The sequence below is a fragment of the Giraffa tippelskirchi genome, chromosome 4 (assembly GCF_054371585.1).
Source record: "Giraffa tippelskirchi isolate mGirTip1 chromosome 4, T2T-mGirTip1v1.2.pri, whole genome shotgun sequence".
Classification (NCBI taxonomy): Eukaryota; Metazoa; Chordata; class Mammalia; order Artiodactyla; family Giraffidae; genus Giraffa; species Giraffa tippelskirchi.
In genome coordinates, this window is record NC_137278.1 from 157,443,920 (window position 1) to 157,457,636 (window position 13,717).

General features: G+C 34.7%; 1 protein-coding gene and 1 pseudogene across 1 annotated transcript in view; one reads left to right on the forward strand and one right to left on the reverse strand.

Annotated features, from left to right (window-relative positions):
• Positions 1–13,717, forward strand: part of TESPA1 (thymocyte expressed, positive selection associated 1) — a 276,752-nt gene that overhangs the window by 10,009 nt on the left and 253,026 nt on the right. The window lies entirely within an intron of this gene.
• LOC145545688 (olfactory receptor 9S13-like) lies at positions 9,238–10,176 on the reverse strand (annotated as a pseudogene).

Sequence of the window (13,717 nt, forward strand, 5' to 3'; positions counted from 1 at the left end):
ACACTTTTCTAAAACATTATTAATTCTTTACTCATCTTTTAATATTACATTTATAACTATAGCTGATTATAGTGTCATAACTAGTAAGATTTTCTTTATTTAAACGATAGTGTTCATGGTATCAAATCTTCACCAGATGCTACTACACTAACAATAATTATGTTTAAAAGTTTTACCCTACTTTTAATATTCAGATTTTATATAAGGAATATCTAAATAAATTAGTAATAATAAGTATTATTTATTATTCAAATAATAAATGCATATCATATTATAAATAAGTAAAGAGTAAACTTTCCATTTCCTTGTGTAGCTTTCTATTTTTCAGGTAAAAATGAAACCTTCATTCAAAAAAAAAATGTTTCTGAATCTTTGTTCTAAAATAGAAATCTTTGAATCTAAAAAAAGATCTACTCATTTTTTTTTTCAAATGCTTTATTGAGGAATAATTGGTATGAAATAAACATTCAAAGTGCACCATTCTGTGAGTTTTGGCATCTATAAAAACACCACCACATTAAGATACTGAATACTACCTTCATTTCCAAAAGGTTGATTATGCCTCCTTTCAGTCCATGCTTCCCTCCAAACCCACCTGCAGATAACCAATGATCTGAATGATGTATAATGGAATCATACAGTATTTGGTCTTTTCTCTCAGGCTTCTTTCACTGAATAAAATTATTTTGAGATGTATTCATTTTGTCATATATAAGTAACTCATTCTTTTTATTGCTGAGTAGTATTACATTTTCCAATGTGCAAATTTTGTTTATGAACTCTTAAATGAGCAGTTGATATGTGTGCAGTTTTTAGATATTGTGAATAAAGCTGGTATGTGTTCATATGTATTTGCCTAGATTGTTTTCCTTTCTCTTTGGTAAATGTTGAGGATTGAGATGCTTAGATCTTATAATAAATACATGTTTAAATTTTGAAAAGACAACCAAAGAAACATCTGGAAATAAAGAAGAAACAAAAAAAATATTACCCAACAAAATCTACTAAATCTGAGGAAGAGAGAATCTGTGACATTTGAGCCAGGACCCACTCCCTGCCTGCCCTCTCTCATCCCAACAGAGGCGAAAGTGCAGTCAGGCAAGTGCAGGCATGAACATAGAAATCCCTCTGCCCCTGGATCCCAATCAAAGGTTACCATGTCCCCTTGATTGTAATTGCTGCAACCATTACTTATCCCCTCCAGCTCCACGCTGAAGAAGCTCTATTCAAGGCTGGAGTAGCTAATACGTCTGATGAGCTCTACCCAGCTCTCATTCACACGGTAAACACTCTACCCTTAGCATGCCAGGCCAGGAGTATTACTGCTGCTCCAGTCTCCCCAAAGACAGACGTTCAATACTCAGAAGACCATAGGCTACTGACCTTACCCAGAAACCTGCTCCTCAAGAAGTATCTTCTTGCCTGTTCACTCAGTACCAGCCCCTGTAGGCCAGCTGTTGCTCTATACTACTGTGCTTTTCATACTTTTAAGAAACTGCCCTATAAAATTTAAAATGTTTTCTTTATTTTTATTTATGTTTTTTATACGTTATTTGTTGAAAAGTATTATAAACCTGTTAGAGTACAGTACTATGTAACTGACTGTGTTAGTTGAATACCTAGGCTAACTTTGTTGGACTTACAAACAAATTGAACTTACTAATGCACTCTAGGAACAGAGCTTCGTTAGTATGTAGGCAACTTACTGTTCCTTAGCTGAAAAACACACTGGAGGGATTCACCTGCACACTAGAAGTGCAGAAGATTGGATCAGTGACCTGTGGATGAAACTTCAATTAATAAGAAGAAAAAAGGAAATTTTATTTGAGGTTTATAATCTGAGAGACAGTTACAGTGCTAGCATCGGGAGAAAGGAAGATGATCTTTTTGGACAAGCAGACGTTCCCATCTTTGAGGACCTCTGGTTAATGTGTAGGGGCTTCCCATGTGGAACTAGTGGTAAAGAACTTACCTGCCAGTGCAGGAGACATAAGAGACATGGGTTCAATCGCTAGGTCAGGAAGATTCCCTGGAGGAGAGCATGGCAAGCCACTCTAGTATTCTTGCCTGGAGAATCCAATGGACAGAGGAGCCTGGTGGGCTACAGTGTATAGGTTAATGTGTATTGCAGATGCACACTGCATATTAGGGAGGGAGGAGGCCAAATAGACACACAGAGAGAATTTTATGTCTAATTTTTCTTGTCCTGCCTTCAAATATAAATTTTATCTCATCACCTGGAATGCAAGGGCAGAAAAATAGCATCCAAAGGAGCAGTAAAAAACAAACAAAATTCATTAAAAAAATGTATATTAAAAAGTGAAGAACATGTAAGAACATTAAACAGAGTAAAACACATGTTTCCATAAGGAAAAAAATGAGAGAAAGGGGAATAAAACGATATGAAGAAGTAATGGCTGAAAACGTCCATAATCTGAAGAAGGAAACAGACATCCAGGTGCAGGAAGCACAGAGTTTCAAGTTAGTTAAATGAAAAGAGAACCACGCCAAACACTTTATAGTTTAAATGTCAAAAAACTAAAGATAAAGAATCTTCTTTTTTAAAAAAAAAAAAAGTTTATTTATTTGCTGTGGCATGTAGGATCTTCCTTGCATGGCACAGGGGCTCTCTAGTTCTGGTGCACAGTCTTCAGAGAGAGCAGACTCACTAGTTGCAGCATCCAGGCTTAGTTGGCTTGCAGCATGTGGAATCTTAGTTCCCAGACCAGATATTGAACCCACATCCCCTGCACTGCAAGGCAGATTCTTGACTGCTGGACCACCAGGGAAGTCCACAAAGAGAGAATCTTAAAAGGAGCAAGAAAAAAGCAACTTTATACATACCGGGGTACCCATGAGATTATCAATTGACTTTTTTCAGCAGAAACTTTGCAGAACAGAGGGGAGTGGCATGATACATTCATAGTGCTAAAAGAAAAAAAAAATTCCAAACAAGAATATTTTAACCTGGAAAGATTATCCTTCAGAATTGAAAGAGAAATTAAGAGTTTTCCAGACCAGCAGAAGTTAAAGGGATTCATCACCACTAAACTGGACCTATAAGAAGTGTTAAAGTGACTCTTTGAGCTTAATTTCTAACATATACAAACAGCTCATACAACTTAATAACAATAACAACAAGAACAACTCAAAAGAATGTGCTGATGGCTTAAACAGAAATTTCTCCAAAGAAGACACAGATGGCCAATATGCACATGAAAAGATGTTCATCACTGCTAATTATTAGAGAAACGTAGATCAAAACTGCAATGAGGGGCCACTTCACAGCAGTCAGAATGACCATAATTAAGACGCCTACAAATAAATGCTGGAAAAGGTGTAGAGACAAGAGAACCCTCCTACACTGTTGTTGGAAATGTAAATTTGTGCATCCTCTGTGGAAAACAGTATGGAGATTACTCAAAAAACTAAAACCAGAGCAACCATATAATCCAGCAATTCCACTCTTGAGCATAATAGCCACAGAAATCTCTTTTTCAAAAAGATACATGCACCACTATGTCATAGCAGCACTATTTACAATAGCAAGACATGGAAACAACCTAAATGAACATCAACAGATGAATGGATAAAGATATTGATTGTGGTACATATATACAATGGACTATTACGGAGCATAAAAATTGAAATAATGCCATTTGCAGTAACATGGCATTGGAACTAGAGATTTTGATACTAAATAAAGTAAGTTTCGGAAAGAGAAAGACAAATGCCATATGATATCACTTATGTGTGGAATCTAAAATATGACACAAATGAACTTATCTATGTAACAGAAACAGAATCACAGACTTAAGAGAACAGACTTGTTGGTTTCCATAGTGGAGGGAGGGGAAAGGAGGCATAAATGAGGAGTTTGGGATTAGCAGATGGAAACTATTATGTATAGAATAGATAACCAACAAGGTCCTACTTAGAGCACACAGATCTATATTCAATATCCTGTAATAAACCATAATAGAAAAAGATATAAAAAAGAATAAAAAAGGGAAACTTTTAAGTCAAAAAGAAAAACTGCTATGTTGTAAAGGAGATGTTTGAAAGTAAAAATCTCGCTGGTAAAAGCAAATACATAGTAAAAGTAATGGTTAAACCACTTAAAAAGCTACTTTGAAGATTAAAAGACAAAATTAGTAAAATGAACAATTACGGCAATAATTAGTTGAGGTATACACAAAATAAAATGGTATAAAATATATACCAAATGGTATAAAATATATATCAAATATATAAAACATGGGGTGAGTAAAAATTTATTTAGAATGCCATCAATGTAAAACAGCAACTTTTAAGTTGCTTTATATGTATATACATAATTCATATCATAATCACAGAACAAGCTGAGATATTTTGATCATCACCCCTTTTGGTAACTAAATCGCTGCAGATGCTGACTGCAGCCATGAAATTAAAAGACACTTGCTCCTTAGAAGAAAAGTTATGACCAACCCTAGACAGCATATTAAAAAACAGAGACATTACTTTGCCAACAAAGGTCCATCTAGTCAAGGCTATGGTTTTTTCAGTGGTCATGTATGGATGTGAGACTTGGACTATAAAGAAAGCTGAGCGCCAAAGAATTGATGCTTTTGAACTGTGGTGTTGGAGAAGACTCTTGAGAGTCCCTTGGACTGCAAGGAGATCCAACCAGTCCATCCTAAAGGAGATCAGTCCTGAATATTCATTGGAAGGACTGATGCTGAAGCTGAAACTCCAATACTTTGGCCACCTGATGCAAAGAATCGACTTATTTGAAAAGACCCTGATGCTAGGAAAGATTGAAGGCGGGAGGAGAAGGGGACGACAGAGGATGAGATGGTTGGATGGCATCACCGACTCGATGGACATGAGTTTGAGTAAACTCCGGGAGTTGGTGATGGACAGGGAGGCCTGGTGTACTGCTGTTCATGGGGTCGCAAAGAGTCGGACATGACTGAGTGACTGAACTGAACTGAAGATGACTGAATCATAAGTCATAATTCTTTTCATAATAAAAATTCTTTGTCAGATGGCAACTCCTATCAGTTCTTGCAAATCTTGAAAGTAGGAACAACTTCATTGTTTTAGTATCTCCTCTTCAGAACAAAAAGCAGGAAAAAATCCCCATCTTTTAATGCTATTAAGATAGCTTGAGTTTATACTGTGCCATGATTAGTATGAAGAAACCAAATGATGCTTTGTCTTGATGATGAATATATTCACAACAATTCGAAATGAAATCCAGTAAAAGCATAAAAGGACATCTCAAGACAAATTCAGATATAACATAATTGATTAATATTTTACATTTTATATTCACCCCTTTTTTGAAACAGAGAATGCTATCTTACAGGCCTTACTTTTGATGAGGGAAAGAACACAAGGAGGGCAAGAAAAACAGGACTGACAATGCCAGAAACAAACTTCATCTCAGGAGACAGGGTGGTGTTGGGGCCTTTGCACATTGCTATTTATTTTCAGCCAACCTCCCCTCTTCAGGACCATATAATGGGGGTGGAAGCCAAGTAACTAAGAAATACTTGAATTTATTAACCGTTAATCTGGAAATTCCATTGAATCACAGTACCTGCGCCTTAGATTTACTCGGAGTTGAGAATTAACAACCACCAGATGGCAGCAAACTGCGTCAAGTGCTTGCTTCTGGAGACAGAACCCTCCAAGAATCCTGATCAGTTCTGCACATCCTTTCCTGGGTGATACCATTGACTATATAGTAATTAGGTACTACTTTTAGGGGAAAAGAAATTTTGATACTGATAATGGTAATAATAATAATAGTTGAAGCTAGTATTAATTGAAAAACTTTCTTGTGCCCAAAGCTTAATTTATAATATTTTATATAATCCGTAACATCTAAGTAGGGAAAATAATAGTGTTCATTGAATCTTAAAATCATTCAAAAAGTTTTCAAAATCTGTGTTCCATGATGCACAGCCTTACAGCTAAGCTATCTGATACTAGAAACAATACTCTTACCCGGTTCTTACAAATGAGGATTGTAAACAAATCAATGATTTACTAAATGCAATTCTGCTAAAATGCAAATAAGAATTATTTTTAATGCAAAACAATGAAGTTCACTGAAATAATGAGTAATATTAGCCGAGAAATTTTTGAAAAAGATGTATCCCTATCAGGCATTAAATCCTATTGTGCAATTAGCATGTGATACTAGCATGAAGAGACAAACAAATCAATGGAAGAAAACAAAGAACTTGAAATACATCTAATATGTATAAAATGTACTACATGATCAAGGGCTTCCCAGGTGGCACAGAAGTAAAGAATCTGCCTGCCAATGCAGGAGATGCAAGAGACACAGGTTCTATTCCTGGGTCAAGAAGATGCCCCTAGAGTAGGAGATGGCAACCCACTCCAGTATTCTTGCCTGGAAAACTCCATGGACAGAGAAGCCTGGCAGGTTACAGTCCATGGAATTGCAAAGAGTCAGACATGACTGAGCACACACACAAGGTACTACATGATCACAATAATAAATCTCATAAACTAAAATAAATGATTATTTATTAGAAACTTTGATATAATTTGGGGCCCTGTTGACTAATATTTTACCAGAAGACCAGTAATTTCTTGATCCTGCCTGGCTTTGCATCCTATCATGAATTATCTGACTTATTTGCCCAAAGTAACAGTACCAAATTATCATTAGTATCATTATTTTAATTGGTTGGAACTGAATGTCAAATTGAACTAAAGAATTTGGGGAAGCCATGAGTTCTGGAAGTAATTCCCCTTTTGCCTAAATTCAATTGTTAGTATTTTTTTAGGGAAAGAGAAAAAACCGTGTCACTATGGAATTGAGTACAACCCACGTGCAAGACGATGTGTGGGCTTCCTTGTGGCTCAGCTGGTAAAGAATCTACCTGCAATGCAGGAGACCTGGGTTTGATCCTTGGGTTGGGAAGATCCCCTGGAAAAGGAAAAAGCTACCCACTCCAGTATTCTGGCTGGAAAATTCCATGGACTGTACAGTCCATGGCGTCGCAAAGAGTCAGACAGGACTGAGTGACTTTCACTTTCACTTTGATGTGTGAGACAAAGGAAAATGAAAGAAGTAACCTTCTGGTCTGACCTGACATGGGTAATTGTCAGAACAATGACAAACAAGTGTATAAAATTTTAAATAAAACAAGTGGTTCTCTCCCGTCTATCATTTAGCTTGATTTGATTCCTAGATTCTTATTTAGTATTCACATATATTTAAAGAAACAAAATAAAAGTATGGCAAAAACTTTTACTTCCTCTCTTTTTTTAAGAGAAATATTGGCGAGTTGATAGAAAAATTGAGTCAAGACCTCAGTGTACCTTACATAGAAAAAGTATTTTATAATAACCAATATTTTAAATTAATATATTAAAATTAGCATTAGAAACTATTGATTTTCAGTGCATAAGTATATGTAATAATTTAAAAGAGAAAGCCCATAAATAAAATTTTATTAAAATATCCTGACCTACACCAAAAATAAATTGTTTAAAGTGTTTAAATAGAAATACAGAATATTATTTATACACATAATAAAAGAAGAATGGTCAGATTTGTTAGAGGTCCCAGACTGGCTCCATAGCCATACTTCCATTCAGAAACTGATTGTTTCTAGGCTGTGAGATTATATTTTTAAACTATGCCACATGCTTTGGAAGATATATTTGGGTAATTAAGTCCTGGAGCCATACTGGTGTAGTGTTTTGGCTACACCAAACTGCTTAGTCTCAATTTCCTCAACTGAAAATCGTTATTAAAAATAATTATGGCATATAGTATCTGTTCTTTATGTATCAGCCTTTATTATTATAAATATATCATTTTATACTAAGATGAAAATGGGGAAATGAAAAATATTAGAATATTATTAACACATTTTCCATATAAAGAATTGTTTCTCAAATACTATATGATAGGCTTCTGTTTTACAATAACTTTATGGATGATATACCTCAGAATAAAACCTGGATCTTGGAAAAGCATATACCTTTTATCATAAGTGTTTTATGTAACCAAACATTAATATTCCATTTTGCCACTTACTCAATGAGGCTGTTATCCTTGCTCAGACAAATATCAGTTTAATTGCTTTGTAGAATTAAACAAAGGGGTTTTTTCCTAATTTAAGTAATAATTATTACATCTCGTGATGAAGGTGAAAAAGAAACTCAGCCTTCAAAAAACTAAGATGATGGCCTCTGCTCCCATCACTTCATGGCAAGTAGAAGCGGATAAGGTAGAATCACTGACAGATTTTATTTTCTTGGGGTCCAAAATCACTGCAAACAGTGACTAGCCTTGAAATTAAAAGACACTTGCTCCTTGGAAGGAAAACTATGGCAAACCTAGCCAGGATATTAAAAAAACAGAGACATCACTTTGCTGATAAAGGTCCATATAGTCAAAGCTATGCTTTTTCCAGTAATCATGTATGAATGTGAGGGTAAACCATAAAGAAGGCTGAGTTCTGAAGAATTGATCCTTTTGAAATTGTGGTGCTGGAGAAGACTTGAGAGTCCCTTAGACTGCAAGAAGATTGAATCAGTCAATCCTAAAGGAAATTAATCCTGAATATTCATTGGAAGGACTGATGCTGAAGTTGAAGCTCCAATACTTTGGCCACTTGATGCGAAGAGCTGACTGTTTGGAAAAGACCCTGAAGCTTGGAAAGATTGAAGGCAAAAGAACAGGGCGCCAGAGGATGAGATGGTTAGATGGCATCACCGATTCAATGGACATGAATTTGAGCAAGTTCCAGGAGATAGTGGAGGACAGAGGAACATGGCGTGCTACAGTCCATGGAGTCACAGAGAGTCAGACATGGCTTAGCAGCTAAACATCAACAAAATATCCGTGTGACCTATGGTATAATATTATTCACACAGATACAATGTTATTCATTTAGATATAATATTATTTTAATGAGTAACAGAAGCTCTTAATATTTACTTCCTAATCAAGGTAATATTGAAATGCAGATATTATTATCACAAGTTGAGAACATACATGTTTTCATATATCCTAAGCAAATAAAATAATGACCTATATACCTAAATTATTAAAAATATTTTATAAAGCAGCAAAATATTTATTTTCATATATGCAAATATCTTTGACATAGTAATTTTACAAAAACAAGAAAACAATGACATTTAGAAAACAGTTTGCCCATTATGTATTATAATAACATTACAAATATCAGCAGAGAATCATTTACTGTGTAATATTCTTTTCACAGCATCTTTCACATCTCTGTTTTCAGACTGTGTATTAGAGGGTTTTGTACATTGGTATTATAAGCGTGTAGAGCACAGCTACAACCTTGTTCTTCTCTGGTGAGGAGATGGCTCCAGATTGGACATACATGAAGAACACAGTCCCATAGAATAAGCTCACCACTGCTATATGGGAGCCACAGGTGGAGAAAGTCCTACTCCTGCCGTGGGTTGAAGGGATCTTTAGGACAGTAGAGAGGACATATGCATAGGGAACCAGAATGACAGTTGTGGTGGTGTTGATAATGAGAGCAGAGAGAATAAACAGTACAACCTCGTTCACAAAGGTGTCCACACAGGAGATCTTGATCAGGGCTGGGACATCACAGAAAAAGTGGTCCAATCTGTTTTATCCACAGAGACGCAAATTGAAGGTGAAACTTGTTTGGACTACAGCATTAATGCAGCCACAGATATAGGAGCCAGTTACCAATTGAACACAGAGTTTTTGGGACATGTGTACAGGATATAGGAGCGGGGAGCAAATGGCTGAGAATCTGATCAAATGCCATGACAGCCAGAAGAAAGCCCTCAGTGGTGACAAACAGAGCAAAGAAGAAAAATTGGACCGCACAGCCTTTATAAGAAATTTTCTTTTCATTAGACAAGAAGTTAGCTAAAGTTTTGGGAGCAATGACTGTGGAGTAACAGAGATCTAAATAGGACAAGTTTCTAAGAAAGAAATACATAGGCATGTAAAGTCTGGAGTTCATCTTAATGACAACTATCATGCTGATATTTCCCACCAGAGTGACCACATAGACCAGCAGAAATGCTAGAAACAGGAGAATCTGTAGCTTTGGGGGGGATTCCGAATCCCAGCAGAACAAATTCAGTCACCTCTGAGAAGTTCCTATTAAACTCACTCTTCATAACTGAGGAATGGATAAGACTGAAGAGATGGTTACATGAATGAAGTGAATGATGAGAGTACTTGTTACAGTAAAAATAAGTAGGAACCAGCATGGAAAAAATTCATTTCATACTCTGTTGTCCCAATATTTTACAAAGCACCAATGAATAGAAAGAGATTGCCATTCTTAAAATGTCATACTAGTGAAGAGTTCTATCTGATTAGCCTTTTTCATGTATGCTTGTTTGTAAATAGTGCAGATTGTCTGTCCAAGTATGTTTTGGTAAAGTGGAGATTCTAAGAAAATATCTGGAAATAAAAGCCTTCCCCTACCCTGGATTTAATATCAGTTTACTGCTGTTGAAAGTTGCTTCCATGGATGATGTTTCTCACAGACATTGTAATCCACTTTTTTACCTAAAGTAAAATCTGTTCAATTCAAAATCTCATCTTATTATTGAAAAATAATATGTAAATATTATATCTGTCTTTCTCATATAAGGAGAAAGACTCCATATCCTCACAACAGCATGATTCTTTTACACATTTACATCATATCCTTGTTTCTTTCATTTTTTGTCCCTATGGTGACATACACTCTTAGCGGCACAGTTTTCTAAGAACAGAGTGATTCTTGCTTATATTTCCTAAACACAATGAATTCAGACTTTCATGCTTCCCTTTGTTCCTTCCTACTTTTCTTCTCTCTTCTGCTTGCTTTGGATTTTGCAGGTTAGAATGCAAGTGGAGAATTCTAAGATCTTGACAGAGATTTTCCTGTCTTTTCAGAAACAGGCAAATTTAATTAGAAATACAATGATATGTCCATATGAGGGATAGGCATATAGGACAATTTAATAATAGCTTCAAAAGAAAAACTATGTATTTAAACAAGCTTGTACTGTATTTATTTAGATTTATGCTATATGACTATAAAACATCCTCAGACTAAAATACAGTGAGAGATAAAGAAAGGAAGTAGTTTTTATTCTAATTTTGTAAATGGGGAAATTGGGACAAAAGCAGATTTAACTGGTTTAGAGTCATGAGATTTATCAGCATAATGGGTTTTTATTCAATAGTCATAAAATGTAAAAGAAAACTGACAAACAGTAAATTTAAAACTTATATACTATAGAAATATCTTTTATAATCTTATGAGAATAGAAATGTATAATTTTATATATATATAATTATAGTAAATAAATACAATTATATATGATCTAAAAACATAAAATGTCTCATAATGTTTCTTATAATTTTTGTTATTGGAATTGCTATGGTTTTAATTCTGACATAATTTTAAGATAGTTGGCACTATCAAAGTACATTAAAATCAATTTGGATCAGTTGCAATATCTACTTTTTAAAAAAATTAATTGTTAACAGAAATGTTGACTGACAAAATTTTGATAGAACACAAAGCAATGGTCAAAATGCATTCTGGCAGGGTTGTCAACTACAAAATGTATAATTTTCTTAAAATTCATATTTTATATAAAGGTTTTGGTTTCAACAGAAAAATTAAAAAGAATGATGTAGAGAAAGTTATCAAAAAGAGAAGAGAATTGAGAATAAACAACTTAAATATAAAATATATTATTAAGAATGGATACCACTTCTCATCTTAGTAAACCCTCTACCATAGGTACTGTATTATACATTTATGAAGAAACAACAGTAAGAAAAGAACCAAACCTTTAACAGAAAGTTTTTCTGCATGGTGAATTTCATTTTCTTACTGTTAAGATCATGTCTCAAATTGCTAAGGTGAACAAGTACTAACACAATTTATAACTTATCTTTTTTTCTCTTTTTTGCTTTGTTTACTGAGTTTTCATTGATTAAACCAATAAATATACCTGGAATGGGTCCTGAGAGAAATTCTCTCATGAGGAGGGAAGCCAAAATGGTGGACACACCCTCTGCAAGGTATTCATCAGGGACTAAGGTCTCTCTCACCATTACTATATTTTGTATCATAATGCAAAAAGAAAAATGAGAGAAGAAATTATTAATTAGAAAACTCACAAGACCGTTAGAAAGTTAGAAGCTCTGTCTAGAGGCTGTATGATCTAAATTTCTTAGAGAACAAAATTTTTAAAAAGCACATTTAGATGAGAAACACTTGATTCTCCTTTCATTTTCATGATTTAATACACAGGGACATTCATGATTTTTCATTATAATGGATTACAACCTTTAGTTTTGGAAACTCATTTCTTTACTGCGAATACTACATGCTTGTATTAAGATTAGTACAGAGAAAAATTTAATGGGAGTAATGTTGGTAAAGAAGGGAAGATATTTTTAAAATATTAATTGGAGTATAGTTGATGTAAAATTTTGTGTTAGTTTCTGCTTACAACAGAGTGAATCAATTATATATACATATATCCACTCATCTTTAAATACCTTTCACATGTGGGGCATTACAGAGTATTGAGTAGAGTTCCCAGTGTTATACAGTAGAATCCTATTAGTTATCTATTTCATATATAGAAGTGAGTATGTGTCAATCCCAGTGTCCCAATTTATCCATTACCCCCTTTCCTCTCTTGATAACCATAAGTTTGTTTTCTACATCCATGACTATATATCTCTGTTGTACCATTTTTTCGATTCTGCATATAAGTGATACTATATATTTGCTATTCTCTGAATTACTGCACTAAGTATGACAGTCATCTGTTACTACGAGTGACATTGTTTCTTCATTTTTATGGCTGAGTAATATTCCACTGTATATATATATGTATATATACCACATCTTCTTTCTCTATTCCTCTCTTGATGAACATTTAGATTTCTTCTCCATCCTGGCTATTGTAAATAGTGCTATAGTGAATACTGGGGAGAATGTATCTTTTTTAATTATGTTTTCTTCCTGGGGAAACTTTAAAGTTACATAGCTATTAGGAAGATCAGAATGGCATAGCTTTACCTATGATTTCAAGGCACTAGAAAAGGTGATGTAAAAGGATCTCAGAATTCTGAAAGTCTCTTCATGACTGAGAACCACAGCAAGGTTTCCGCACTAGGTGCAGGAACCAAAAAAGAGAAACAATACAAGAAGCATACTGAAAAAGAAAGAAATACATTCACTTCCCACATCCTCACTACTGCCTTTATAATGTGAAAGCAGCCGGGGACAATAGAAAACTGAATGCCTGTGAGGATTCAAGACACAGACTATAGTTGTATAATCACCACTCTAGAATATACAAAAATTCCTCAACAAACATTTTGGGAAAGAAGAAATCTTACATAATTTTTTAAGACTCCACATTTATGTTCTGTGCATTTCAAAATGTTCTTCGAATGTTTAAGTTTCTTCTGATAATATTTCTCTTTACTATAAAAACTTTGTCTGGCATTTCATATACTGCAATTATTGCATAATGCATTCTATCAGTTTTCCTTTATCCAAGCAGTTTTTCCTGGATCAGTTCAGTTCAGTTCAGTAGTTTAGTCATGTCCGACTCTTCACGACCCCATGGACCACGGCATGCCAGGCCTCCCTGTCCATCACCAACACGTTTCTCATGATGTGACCTAAAT